The sequence below is a fragment of the Neophocaena asiaeorientalis genome, unplaced genomic scaffold (assembly GCF_003031525.2).
Source record: "Neophocaena asiaeorientalis asiaeorientalis breed wild unplaced genomic scaffold, Neophocaena_asiaeorientalis_V1.1 scaffold205, whole genome shotgun sequence".
Taxonomy (NCBI): Eukaryota; Metazoa; Chordata; class Mammalia; order Artiodactyla; family Phocoenidae; genus Neophocaena; species Neophocaena asiaeorientalis.
The window spans coordinates 860548-874822 of NW_020174369.1; positions in this window are offsets into that span (position 1 = coordinate 860548).

A 14275-nucleotide genomic window follows, 5' to 3' on the forward strand; every position below is an offset into this window, starting at 1 on the left:
TGCTATGTGAAGTAAGTCAGACAGAGAAAGAAAAATACCATATGATTTTACTTATATGTGGAATCTAAAAAATAAAACAAATGAATAAACATAACGTAACAAAACAGGAACATACTCAGAGACACAGAGAACAAACTGCCATAGGGGAGGCAACTGGGAGAATGACTGAAATAGGTGAGGGAGATTAAGAGGTCCAAATTTCTATCTATTAGGTAAATAAGTCATGGGGATGTAATGTATAGCAGAGGGAATATAATCAATAATATTGTAATATCTTTGTATGGTGACAGATGATAACCTGTCAGACTTAAAGTGGTGTTTATTTTGTAATGTATAAAAATATCTAATCACTATATTGCACGCCTGAAACCAATATAATATTGTAAGTTAATTATACTTCAATAAGAAAAGAAAGAAAGTGGAGAAATTGTTACCTAAGAAAGTAGGATAGTGATTGAAATAGTAAATTATGAGGCATGCAAACACCACAGCAACAAAACTGACAAAGACCTACCCTTATGGCACTTACATTCCTATGACAGAAAAAACAAGCAAACAAACAAACAATCCACCTAATGTCAGATAAATGCTATGAAGAAAATTAAATAAGGGCAAGGGCTTAATGGGGTCAGGATATCCCCAATAGGGTTGTCAAGGAAGACTTCTTGATTCTATGACACTTGGAGAAGATCCGAATAAACCGAGGGAGTAAGACTGGTTGAGCAGAGAGTGATTATTCTAATAAAAGAGAACCCCAGTGCCAAGTCCATAAAGGAACATGCTTGATGTATTCAGGAACAAGTAGATGAATGTGGCTGAAATGGAGTGAGCAAGGGGAAGAGTGAGGGGATGTAAAGGCAGGGAAGAGGCCAAGAGACAGACTGAGATGGGCCTCATAGAGCATGGTAAGGATTTTGAGTTTATTCTACATATTTAGGGAAGCTGCTGGAAGGGTTTAATCAAGAAATCAATGATCTGTCTTCTTTTTAAAGAATCCCTCTGCTGCTCTACTGGGAATAGACTTCAATGGCAAGTGTGGAATCAGGAAGACCAATTATGAGATTGTTTCAATAGTTCAGGGGAGAGATGATGGTGGCTTGGGAGTAATAGCAGTGGAGTGGTAGGAAGTGGTGAGGTTCTTGAATATAGAACCTAATAAGATTTGTTGATGGACAGATACAAAGTGTGAAAGAGAGAGTCAAAGGGAGGGTCAAAGATCACTTCAAGTATTTTGGCCTGAGCAATGGAGCAGATTACAATGCCATTCACTGACACAGAGAACTTTAGGGGAAGAGGGAATCATGAGTTGTTTCAGCATTTTTCATCTAATATTACCATTATTAATATATGTGACTATCACTCCATTAGATGATCAGCCATCAGGGCAAGACCACGAATTCCCCTAACATATGATAGTGAGATAGTGTGATATAAGAAATGTTTGTTTAATCTTTGTCCAGGCACAAGAGCTTCTGTGACCCTTGGAATTTCTTGAGTGATAAAGGTAAGAGGAGAATCTTTTGTTATTCATGATTAACCCCTTTCAGCCCCTCCTGGATTTATGCTAATGAGGTAACTGGTTGCTAGGGGCTCCTAGATGGCTTCAGGATATGGGCTAGCTGCCAGAAAGACCAAGGCATGACTACAGGGTTGAAGTTTTCAGCTCTACTCCCCAGCCTCTGGGGAGGAGAGAGAGGCTGAAGACCAAGTTAATCACCAATGGCCAATCACACCTATGTGATGAAACCTCCATAAAAATCCCTAAATTGTAGGTTCAGAGAGCTTCCAGGTTGGTAAACACATTGAGGTGCTGAGAGGGTGATGTGCCTCAAGAGAACAAGGAAGATCCCCAACCCTGTATTTTGCTCTAGGCATCTTCCCTTTGGCTGTTCCTGAGTTGCATCTTTTATAATCCTAGTAATAGCAAGTAAAGCACTTTCCTGAGTTCTGTGAGCCTTTCTAGCAAACTATCAAATCTAAGAAGGAGGGATCTGTGAGAACCCACAACTTTGTAACCAAATAAGACAGAAATGTGAGTAACCTGGTGGCCCAATACTTGGCACGGGTATCTGAAGTGGATACTAACGCTGGGTAGTTAGTGTCAGAAGTGAATTGCATTGTAGGACACCCAGTTGGTGTCTGAAGAGTTGGAGAAGTGTTTGGTGTGACAACAACCCATACACATTTGGTATCAAAAATGTTGTGAGTAAAAACGTAGCAAAGGTAGATAGTCCTTAAAATTCATTGAACAATCTTTATAATATAGTCTGTTAAAAGATTAACTATTTGCCTAGAATTTTATTATTGATATCTTCTAAGTCATGGGACCAAAATGTAACTTTATATCCCATAGGAGAGGTAATTTAAAAACAAAACCAAAAGCGTCTTTTTAAAGGACTTACAAAATAGACAAACTTTTGGCAAGGTTTATTTAAAAAGAGAGAGAATGCATTAAAAAAATTATTAGGAATAAAAGTCAAAGTATCTATTGATAAAGATTCTCAAAATCGTAACAGAGCAATACCAATCATTTTAAAACTTAAATATTGGACAACTTCTTAGATAAATATAACAAACAAAACTGAGAAAAATGAATGAAGTTTCTTTAAAGTAATTTAATAGATTAAAAAACTAATTATAATAAAATAGATAAACAAACAAGCTGAATCTATTTGATAGATAATGTCTATAGAGCTTTAAAGAAACAAATAAGCTATATCTCATAAACTATTCCAGAGAATGATAAAAAATTGAAAAGACCCCAACTCATTTTTGAAAATACAAACCCTGAAAAAATTCTACATAAAATAGTAACTTTCATTCTAAGTAATCTATACATTCAGAGTCATAAACTTCACTATTATCAAAATCCAAACAAGAATTTTCAGACAACTTAACAAGCTGATCATAAAATTCATGCAGAAGAATAGATGGCCAAAGTAACTAAGACAAAATGGAAGAAGGAAAATAATGAAGTGGGATTCAGTTAGCTGCATATAAAGACTGGATAGCATCCTGCTGAACTGTGGCAGGAAAAGATTTCTTAAGACAAAAAAAAAACTACAAACCATTAATGGGAAGATTAAGAAAATTCACTGCATTTAGATTAAAACCTTTCATATGACAAAAGATACCATAAAATGAAAAATCAAGCTAAGGACTCAAAAAATATATTCACAACACATATAACTAACCAATGATTATTATTCAGAATATATGAATAGATCTTACAAATTTATATAAAGACAATCCAACAGAAAAATAGGCAAAGAATATAAACTTTTGGTTCATAAGGAGCAGGGAAGCTGAAAGACAGGCTTATAATAGACATTCAAATATTATTTACTAGAATTCAGATTAACAAAATTAATAAATGAATTAAAATCCTTAATAAATGAATTTAAAATACAAATTAAAACAATGAGATATTAATTTAGAGTATTAAAATTTGCAAAAATTAATAAATCTGGTAACACTTATGTTGGCAAGGATTTGGGGAAGAGAGATACCTAAACCTTATTGATAGAATCATTCATTAATACCATCACTTTGGAGAGTTATTTGACAATACATGGTAAAAAGACTCATATACTCTATAACCGAGAAATTCCGCTTCTGGATTTCTAACCTAAAAAACAAAAACAACGGCAACAATAAAACTATCTTATACATGTCCAAAGAGACTTGTACAAAGATGTTTATTGCAGAAATTTTTGGAATTGTCAAAAAGTAGAATCCCAACTCTTTCTTAGTGGTGACAGTAGGGAGATGGATACAAATGGAGGAGCATTTGTGTAACATAAAATAATAACAGTGATCATACCTATATGTTATGGGCTGAATTGCATCCCCCTCAGATTCATATGTTGAAGCCCTAACAGCCAGTACCTCAGAATGTGATTGTATTTGGACATAGGGCCTTTAAAGAGGTGGGTAATTTAGAATAAGCCTGTTAGGTTGGGCCTTAATGTAATCTGACTGGTGTCCCTACAGGAAGAAGAAAGTTGGACACACGAAGAGACACCAGGGATACCTGTGCACAGAGAAAAGACCATGTGAGGACACAGAGAAGACAGCCTCCTGCCTCAGAAGAAACCAAACCTGCAGGCATCTTGATCTTGGGCTTCCAGCTTCCATAATTGTGGGAAGTAAACTTCCACTGTTTAAACCACACAGTCTGTAGGATTTTGTTATGGCAGCTCTAGCAAACTTATTATACCATTCTATTCTATACGCTAACTGCATGACCTCCTTAATCTTTATTACAATTCAGTGATATTGATGTTATTATTCCCATATGACATATGAGAAATGAAGACTATATAAATTGAAGATTATGTAAACTGCCCAACTTCATATGCTTAGTTAAGAGTAGACTCAGATTTTAAACCCAGAAAATCTGATAAGAGTTGAGTTCCTAACATGATATTAAATCACTTAAAATGAATGAACTAGATCAAAAAGTCCTCAGAGATAAATGCCAAAAATATAATGCTGAATGTAAAAAGCACTTAGCAAAAGGATACTTCCAATATATTAATTATGATCATTTTTAAAACACACAAAATAGACGTTACACCTTTGAAAAAAAAGGAAGGAAGAGAGTTGGAGTTAACTATGTTTCTTTCTTTCCTTTTTTTTTTTTTTTTTTAAGAGAGGGCTGAAACAAATATGTCAGAATGTTAATATGTGTTTAATCTTTGTCAGAGATAATAGGTATCTGCTAGGTGATTTTCTCTGAATAAAGTGTTTCAGAATTTTTAAAATATTTTCTTTTTAAAAGGTATAATATATTGCTTTAAACATCTTTCTCTGTGATTAAGTCAGGCAGTAAACCCTTCGTCATAAAACAGCAGTTCATTCTTTCATATAAACAGTGAAGAAAACGTTTCTTGTGTGTTTGTTTGTTTTGCAATTGGAATATTAAAAGGGCAATTTTCTTTAACATATGTTGGTTGTCTTGCAAAACAGTCTGGATCCCTTTACAAGTCAGGTTGCTGAGTTGATCATACAGTGAAAGACCAAAGGAAGTGATAAGAAACAGATGTGACATTTAAAAAGCTTTCACAGTAAAAAGCAGAAAAGAGACAAAGATGGAGCCAGCCGGGGCATGGTTGAAGGGCATAGTGTACTTCCACAGGCATCCCCCTGCCCTTACTAGAGAGAAGGCTCATCGCCACCCACCATCCCAATTACATAGGGATGTAATTACATAGGGATGTACATTTTCCTCCAAATACACAAGAAAGAACACTGATTCAGGAGCTGGTTGCTCTGAGACACAATTAAGAATCAGACCAGAATCAGTGGTTGGAATCTCATGTTGTCTATTTAGAAGGAAAAAAGCCTTAATGTAGGATTTATACGCTGGAAAGCTCTCCAGAAGCTGAAAGACAGTGGTAAAAGAAATAAAGCATCTTAAGAAACCAGGGGGAGTTATGAAATTAACTGGGTAGACTAATTTTGGGGACCCTGGTAAAAATCCCTATAGATCAATTTGCTCTTTTCCAAAGGAAGAACTATTACTGTGTTTTGGGGAGACAGTTTTCCACATGTCTCTCCCATTTCTGCACATCTTTTGAGCAGAGGCACTGACATCTTTTGTTCTGAACTACCTTATCAAGGATATTTATACAGTAAACAACCTGAGAAAATAGAGTATCTCCCTCAGGAGCGAGAGGTTTGTTGGCTGTCCAATATGAAGCTGATTCACTTTGATATATAGCAGAAACTAACACAACATTGTAAAGCAATTATACTCCAAGATGTTAAAAAAAAGAAAAAAAAAGATAAAGGTTTCCTGAGCTCAGGATTTCTCAGCTGTGAAGCAAACCCACTCTGTACAGCACCTATGATGTGGGTCATGCCACATCACCCCCAAGGGATTTGGAAGTAAAGGGGAGCCAATGAAAACAAAAAGATCATGCTGCTTGCTGTATTGTGAGTAATAAGTCCTTCGTCTCTGATCCAGGAGTATTGTGACTTTTGTTAGCATCCATGAAGCTGTGGCAGAGTAACCTGTATTAGCTTGAAAGCTGAATAAAGTCTTAGACCCTGTACAATCCTTAACAAGTGTTACTTCTAAGGTTAATGGTTAAATATACCAAATTCAAATTCAACAAATATGTAGTGATCACTTACAATGTGCCAGTCACTGTGATAAGTGAGCACTGGACGTCTATTATCTTATTTAACCCTCCATTGGCTCTAGGAGGAAATGAGGCGTAGCCAGGTTATATAATCTACTGAAAATCATACAGTTCGTGAGTAACAGCTTCAGGCTTCTAGCCCAGCCAGTCTAACTAGAGCATCCACTCTTATGACTTTCTATCCATGCAGCAACACTTTGCTGTCCCTGTTAACGATAAGGAAACTGAGATTCCGAACGGTTAGTGCTTGTTCAAAGTCACAGAATTCACTCATGTGAAGTTAGGATATCAACTCCATTATAAAACCAAAAGGCAATATTGATTATTAAGCAGAGAAGTCACCTCCAAACATTTTGCATTAAAATCATGATTCTTGCTATAAGCTTCCAATATTGTCTATTTATTTTGTAATTATTTTATTAAAAGCAAAAGAAGCACATTGTTGCAGATAAGATCAACTAAAAGATGCCAAAATTAGTGGACAAAAGTTTGAGGAGAAAAGGGGTCTATGTAATTTCAAATTATTTTCCCCAAGAAACTTATCAACTGCAAAGGGAAAAATAGTAACTTTACGGTAGAGAGACCTAGTAGATACCAAGTTATCCCAGTGATGAAGGTGGATTACCAGCAATAAGACAATGAACATCATAAACTCCTTGATATGATACACTGAGAAGGACACATTTTTTTGGCATTCTTGCCAAAATAATGCATGTCTTATTCCAATCATGAGAAAATATCAGACATACCCAGATTGAGGGACATTCTACAAAATAGCTAACCAGTAATCCTCAAAAGTGTCAGGGTCATGAAAGTCAAGTAAAAACTATAGAACTGTTATAAACTAGAAGAGACAAAGGAGAAATAACAAGGAGACACAACGTGAGATCATGAATAGGACTTTGGAACAAACAGGGAAAAACACGTGTGTTAAAACTGGTAAAATTAGAAAAAGATCTGTAGTTCAGTTAACAATGTTAATTTCTTGTACTTGATAATTGTACTGTGGTTATTTAAGATGTTAACATTAGGGAGAGCAGGGTGAGGAATATAAGGAAATTCTTTGTATCTTTTTCATCTTCTCTAAAAGTCTAAGGTTAGTACAAAACAAAATGTTTTTAAAAACTTAATTATGTCACTTACATAAAACAATGTTTTATGAAATGTATGGTTAGGAGTGGTTAAGAGTATGTTCCCCTTATTCAAACCCCAGGTCTTCTACTTATTAACTGTATCGTTTTGGACAAGTTATACTAATCATTCTATGCTCTAATTTTCTCTTCTCAAAAGTGAGTGGCATTATATGGGGAAAGAATCTTAAAAAGAGTGGATCTATGTATATGTATAGCTGATTCACTTTTGCCGTACACCTGAAACTAACACAAGATTGTAAATCAACTATATTCCAATAAATTTTTTTAAAGTGAGTGTCATAATAATTCTTACTGTATAAGATTATTGTTGTGAAGATTAAATAAGGAATCCTTGATATATGCCAAAAACAGAGGTCATTCCAGAAGAAACACTCAAGAAATACTGTCTTTGTTGTTCACATGCAGTGGTTCACCTATGCCAGGCACCCTTGGGTTTCACCTGTTGAAGACGGCATAATCAGAGGCTGTAATCGGCTCTTGGAAGTGAGAAGAAGGAGGGTACAAGCAGCAAAGGCGGCCTCTCCAGGGCATCCTCTGAACAAGGATGGTCAGCTAAAATGCCAACAAGCCCATGCCTGCGACACCCGTGAGTAAAGTCAATCTGGGTGGGAACATGGTGAACTGTAGAGCCTGTGCCCCATCCAAAGAGATAGCTGCACTCCTGCTGTCACCATGACAGACCCTGGCTAAATATTGCCGACTCTTCTAATTTTCAAGGAAAGCAAGAATCCTGGCTTTTTATAGGAAAACCCCCAACTTCTAAATGTTGACAAATAATTTAAAAATGTAAAACTCTCTGAGGCCAATACTACAAAGGCCTAGTCAAACTCGTTATCAATGAGCCAGGTGCTACAGGTGTCTCCCACTTGAATGGCCAAATTCTTGGCAGGTACAACCAATGGACTGGCAAGAGAGCAGGGCTTTGAGGTCAAAATACCTTGGTACACATTTGCTTCTGCCATGAAGTAGTATAACCTACGCACACATGTTTACACACACACACACACACACACACACACATGCACACACAGACATCACCTAGTCATATAAACTTGAGAAATTCAATTAAACACAATTTTTTGAATTTCAAGTCTCAGAACCTTTCACGTGCTCAGGTCTGTTGTGAATCCAGATTAGAAGTTTCGTTATGCCTTTTCTTTTCCAATTTCATCTGCCACTGGCATTTTTCTGAGGAGTTATTCATGGGACAAGCATTGTGTGAAAACACCTGGGGGACACAGGACTAGATGGTCTCTGATGCTCTTCCCTAACTGGCCGTGACTCTCCACCATGCTGAGCTCAGCATCAGGACCACTTTCCCTCTTTTTTCCCACAGGCCTTGGTGTGTGGTGGACTCTTGCTCAGTGCTCACAGAATTAATTGTCTTTGCAGAGGAATGTGGGGCTCACAACGCAGCCTGTACTTCAGCTTAGAAACAGAAAAGAAAGCCAGATGCCACACTAGACTGAACAAGCTTGCTGGTTCTGCCAGTTGTCTTTGATTGTTTACAAAGGAAAAGCCAAACAAAGAAGGAGGTGGGATTTATTTCAGTAAACAGCATCTTTCAAAGAGAAAGAACTCAATCTCCTCCAGGAGAGGAGGCCTCACTTCTGTTACAATAAGAAAACATTTGCAAACAACCACTTGGTTAAAGAAAACAACATGAGCAAACAAAGGAACTGTGGGTTTCCTCTGGGCATTTGGGGGGTGGGTGTGTTCTGAAAGGAGGGCAGGCAGAGATGCATTTACGTACATCCCTATGCTGAAGAGCACTTGTTGTCTCAGGATCAGAGAGTAAAAAGTTTATACACACAGTGCATTTAAGCACTAAGGGATTTTACACCCTATCTTGCCATCACCCCTCAATTGGCACATGAGGGAAAGTAGTCCCAGAGAAGTTGAGTGGCTTTCCTAAGAAATAGATTCCAGCCCTGTTCCCATCCTCTCCTACTCCCTTTGTCCTGATGTTCTCTCCCCAAAATGCTGCCCCTTAAAGCACAGGAGCATTTTAAGAAATGGTTTACAAAGCCACAACTCTAAATAAATAATACCAGCAATAGCAAAACAAACAAATATGGAAAATGGCAAAAGAGTTGGGTGTTGGTCAAGGTGAGGAATTACACTCCAAAACAACAGAGTGGCATACCCAAATCCAAAGGAAATCTAACCACGTTGCTGGGAGATATCGTAAGCTACTCCAATAATAACACCCCTGCCTAACAACTAACATTTACTGGGTGCTCCCTGTGTGCCCAGCACCATCCTGAATGCTTTGTTCTCCATTTCATTCAATACTAACAGTTACTCTCTCTGCAGGAAAGGCAGCACCATCACCATTTTAACACATGGAAGAACTGAGGGTTAAGAGGTCTAAATAAGTAATGCCCAAGGTTATAACTGAGAAGTAAACATGTTGGGATTTGGACCCAGATCTGTCTGGTTCCAAAGCCCTGAGATGGTCTCCTACATCAAAAGGAATGACAGCATTGACAGATGAATGGATAAAGAAGATGTGGCACATATATACAATGGGATATTACTCAGCCATAAAAAGGAACAAAATTGGTCAATTGTAGAGACATGGATGGACCTAGAGACTGTCATACAGAGTGAAGTAAGTCAGAAAGAGGAAAACAAATATCGTATGTTAACACATATATGTGGAACCTAGAAAAATGGTACAGATGAACCTGTCTGCAGGGCAGAAATAGAGACACAGCTGTAGAGAACAAACATATGGACACCAAGCGGGGAAAGTGGTGGCGAGGGGTGGTGGTGTTGGGAGATTGGGATTGACATATATACACTAATATGTATAAAATAGATAACTAATAAGAACCTGCTGTATAAAAAATAACTAAAATTAAATTTTAAGAAAAGGAATGATGGGAAGCCACTTGTATATTATAATGTAGAAGTCAATTTTTGTACATCTAAAGAAAATGCTCATTCCTCATCTACGGTGTCCAGCACAAGTTAGTCACTGGTCCATGCTGAGGATGAACTAGTGAATCAGACCCTGCCTGGGCACTCAAGGTGAGATACGGGGAGGGTGAGGAAGACAAGATAAGAAGGATGATCTGAGTCATAGGAGAGCACAGTGGGGGCCATTATAGTCAATTAATCAGGGGTTCCCGGAAGGAAACTTAGAATTGATGGCATTTGAGGTGGTCTGTGAAAGAGGAAAAGGGTCCTCAAAGGGAAGGCAGAAAGAAAATACCATTCTAGACACAACCAAAAGATTGGAGAGCAAAGGGGGTGTGTTGGGGAAAAGCATCCACTGGATCATGGCTGGGGCATGAGTGTGTCAAGAGGTACAGGGAGATGAATTCAAAAAGCCTGGGTATCTTGAACTTCAGGCTAAGCAGTTTGAGCTTCATGTTGTAGGCAGTGAGGGTGGGATGGAATAGGTTCAGTTCATGTGACCATAAAATGACCCAAATGCAACAGGAATTAGCCTGTGGGGAACACAGGTTAATGGCGGACGATCTTTTCTAGTCAGATGTTGGATTTGCAGCTCTGCTACCCACTAGCTATGTGACCTTCCATAAGCTCCTCACCTCTCTGAGCCTCAACTTCCTCATTTGTAAACTAGGAATAGTGAGAATATCTAGCTCACAAGATTGCTGTGAGGGTTAAAGAAAGATCCACTCAAAGGGCTTCTGAAAGTGCCTTACACATGTGAGCTATTATTCACATGGCGGGTCCTGATTTACATAATGTTTGGTTTGTCAGTGGTTTGGGATAATCAATGCCAACATCTTTTTTTTTTCAAAACTTGCCCCCTGGCTATTATACACAGAGATCCCGCGATGTAGTAGAAAGGACCACTAGTTTTAGAGACAGGCAGGCTCAGTTTCTGATTCTGACTCCCCAAGTTGCTGGCGGAGCATAAATTGGATGACTTTAGGCCAATTATGACCCCTCTCTGAGATCTGGGTTCTCTTTCAGCACAATGAGTAGCACAGAGCTGATTATCAACAGATATTGGTGCCCTTCTCTTCCTTTTTAAGCCTGGTATTGCCTGTGATTCTAGTATGTCACTTAACTTCTCTGGGCCTCAGTTTTCTCCTTAGGAAAATGGGAATAATAATCTGCACTGGGTGCTTTATGGGATTATTCTGAAGATCAAATAGCAGATGGGATAACATGGACCAATGCTTTGTAAACTGAATCTCTTTGTAAACAGGTAGGATCATCATTATAAATTCAGCCAATATTCAAATAGTTTCACTGACATTTTGAAACCATGAGGCAAAATGGAGTCCATATTTGGAGTGGCCACATGAGCTCCAGGGAAGAATAAAAATGAAACTTTCATCTCCTGGCCCAATAATAGAGAAAAACGGTTTACCTTTATGAGCCTCTGAAAACAGGGCTAAATGCTCTAAAAGGAGGCCAGTGAAATCTACACGGTTCTGTTTCCTGCCACCCATCAATTTCACTTCTTTCTCCTCCTCTCCCAAATAATAGCCACGCCCACCCTTCTAATCATGGTGAAGTCTTACATCTGTGAAGATCATAAAATGCACAACACACGTTGGAAGAAATCACCCTAAGACACACAGAGACACACATAAAACATGCACAGATACATATGCACAGGGCACATCAGCACACCCCTTCATAACAGTGTCTTTAAGAAAGAAATAACCAGTTTGGAAGAGTTGATTTGATGGAGTCACTGAGCAACACTGGTGACATAGCCGTGCATTTCTTGAATCGTTTCCACATGCTCTGGGCACCAAGACACACAGGCTTAGGCTAGAACCAGCCTTGAATGGACATTAAGAACCTAAATGCCCTTTAACTAAACAAATATCAAAGCATTGGTTCCAAGGGTCTACAGGAGTTACTGACCAGAGGGGACTTCCCTTGGGTTTCTTTTTCTGTTATTGGGAAATGGAACTATCACTCACCAGATCACCCATGCATCTGATTTGGAAATATTATATTTTAGTTTTTACTTTTGCTCCTTTGGGAAAAAAATATGAAAGAGAAAGGACTGGGCTATGGTGGTAAAAATAAAACCCACTGGACTCGAAGTGAAACTACCAGAATTTAAGTACTTATTGTTTTCCATATAAGCTATGCCATGCTGTGTGAGTCACTGCTCACCTGAAATATGGGGTAATGATGCTTACCTCCCAGGATTGTTGGGAAGCTTAATAGAAGTAAGTATTCCAGAAATAAAAGAGCCTTTTATATTTTTAGTGTTGAATAAACATGAGTTGTTATCATTCTAAAGGGCAATGAATTAGAGTCAGGGGACATAGGACCTGAATTCTGCATCTGCCACTAAGTAGATGGGTTGACCTTCATGAATGATTTACCTCTTGGAGATTCATTTTCCTCACATCATTCAAGAAATATTCACAAAACCTCTCTTATGAGGCAGGTACTGTGAATCATTCTGTAAAGTGTTAGTCAAATATAGTGGATAAACACTATGTTATTGACTTAGTTACTACAGTACTTGTTAATTATGTGAATTATACAACTTTATCCTTTCAGTGTGGTATCTTCCCCTACGATCTATATTTCTAGGTTATCTAATCTGAATTTTTAATCTTCTATTCTAATTTATATTTCCCAGTTTCTGAATATTAAATAACTTAAATTTCTACTTGACTATTTTAGTACAGCAATATTGAGTAAACTGCAAATACGTTATAGGATGAAATGTGATCGTGATATATAAAAACACAGATAAGAGTGGAGGAAAATCCTCCAGGATTAAAATTCACTAGATTTGCCTGCATTTGTTCCAAGTCATTCTCAAGTCATTCTCTGGTTACCCAACCTCAAACCTATCCTAATGTGAGGGTTAAAATAGAGATACTTGCTTTTATAAGATTAAATAATGCCAAAAAAACAGGGAAGATACACGCTAGGAAGGTTGCTTTAATTCATACATATTATAAAGAACAATATCAGCAGTTTTTCTGATAATTAGTTTTGAAGGAAGAAAAAGCATTGAAATCAAAGAGTGCCCTTTGAACACTGTGGAATGGGTGGTAACTCCCACTGGGAAAGGGCTTGGGGGGAGAAGGGGAAAGAGGACGGCTTGACTGGGCAAAGGCACTACTTTTATGGAACACCTACTATGCTAAGTGTCTTACAGCTGCTGACAAATTAAATCCTCACATGCCTGTAAGGGAGACAACACCATCCCTCTTCACAATTGCCCAAGTCCACATGGCTATGGAATTCAGATTTTTCTGACCAAATTTGCACCATCTTTCCACTCCACAGTGCTGATTCCCTTTGTAACTTTGTTGAGTATTAACACATCCCTGGCAACAGCCCCTTCTGCTGTCCTAGGATGCTCCTGAAATGCAGATGAGTTTAATGGGGACACAGTACACCCAACCCACATTCTCTTTCCTTCCCGTCTGACTCCTGGTCCATACCTATTTCACACCAGCCATATACAGGACAGAGCAGACTTAGTAAAGAAACAGCCTGAGTCTCTGTATGCTCCATCCAGGTGAGGAGGAGAAAGCTTCTAGTTGTTCTTAGGAGGAACTGTCTTTCATTTTAGATGCTTGTATTATGTGGGACAACTCAGGCTGATATAATAGAAGGAGAACACAATTGGGTCATAAAGATATTAGTTGAAACCCAGACTCTATAGCAGCACTTTCTATAATGATGGAAATATTCTACATCTGTGCTGTCTAATATAGTAGCCACTAACCACGTGCAGCAATAGAGCTAGTGCAGTTGAGCAACTCAGTTTTTAATTTTATTTAGAATTAACTCATTTAAATTTAGATGACCACACGTAGCTAGTGGCTGCTGAGTTGACAGCACAGCTCTCTTGCTGCCTAACTGTGTGACCTTGAACAAGTCACTTCATTTCTCTGAGCCTGAGATCACTCATCTGTTCATGATCCTGCCACCTCGCAACTTCATTGGACTGACAAGGTGAGAAAAGAACCATGTGAGCGCCTAGCACAAAACCTTGCA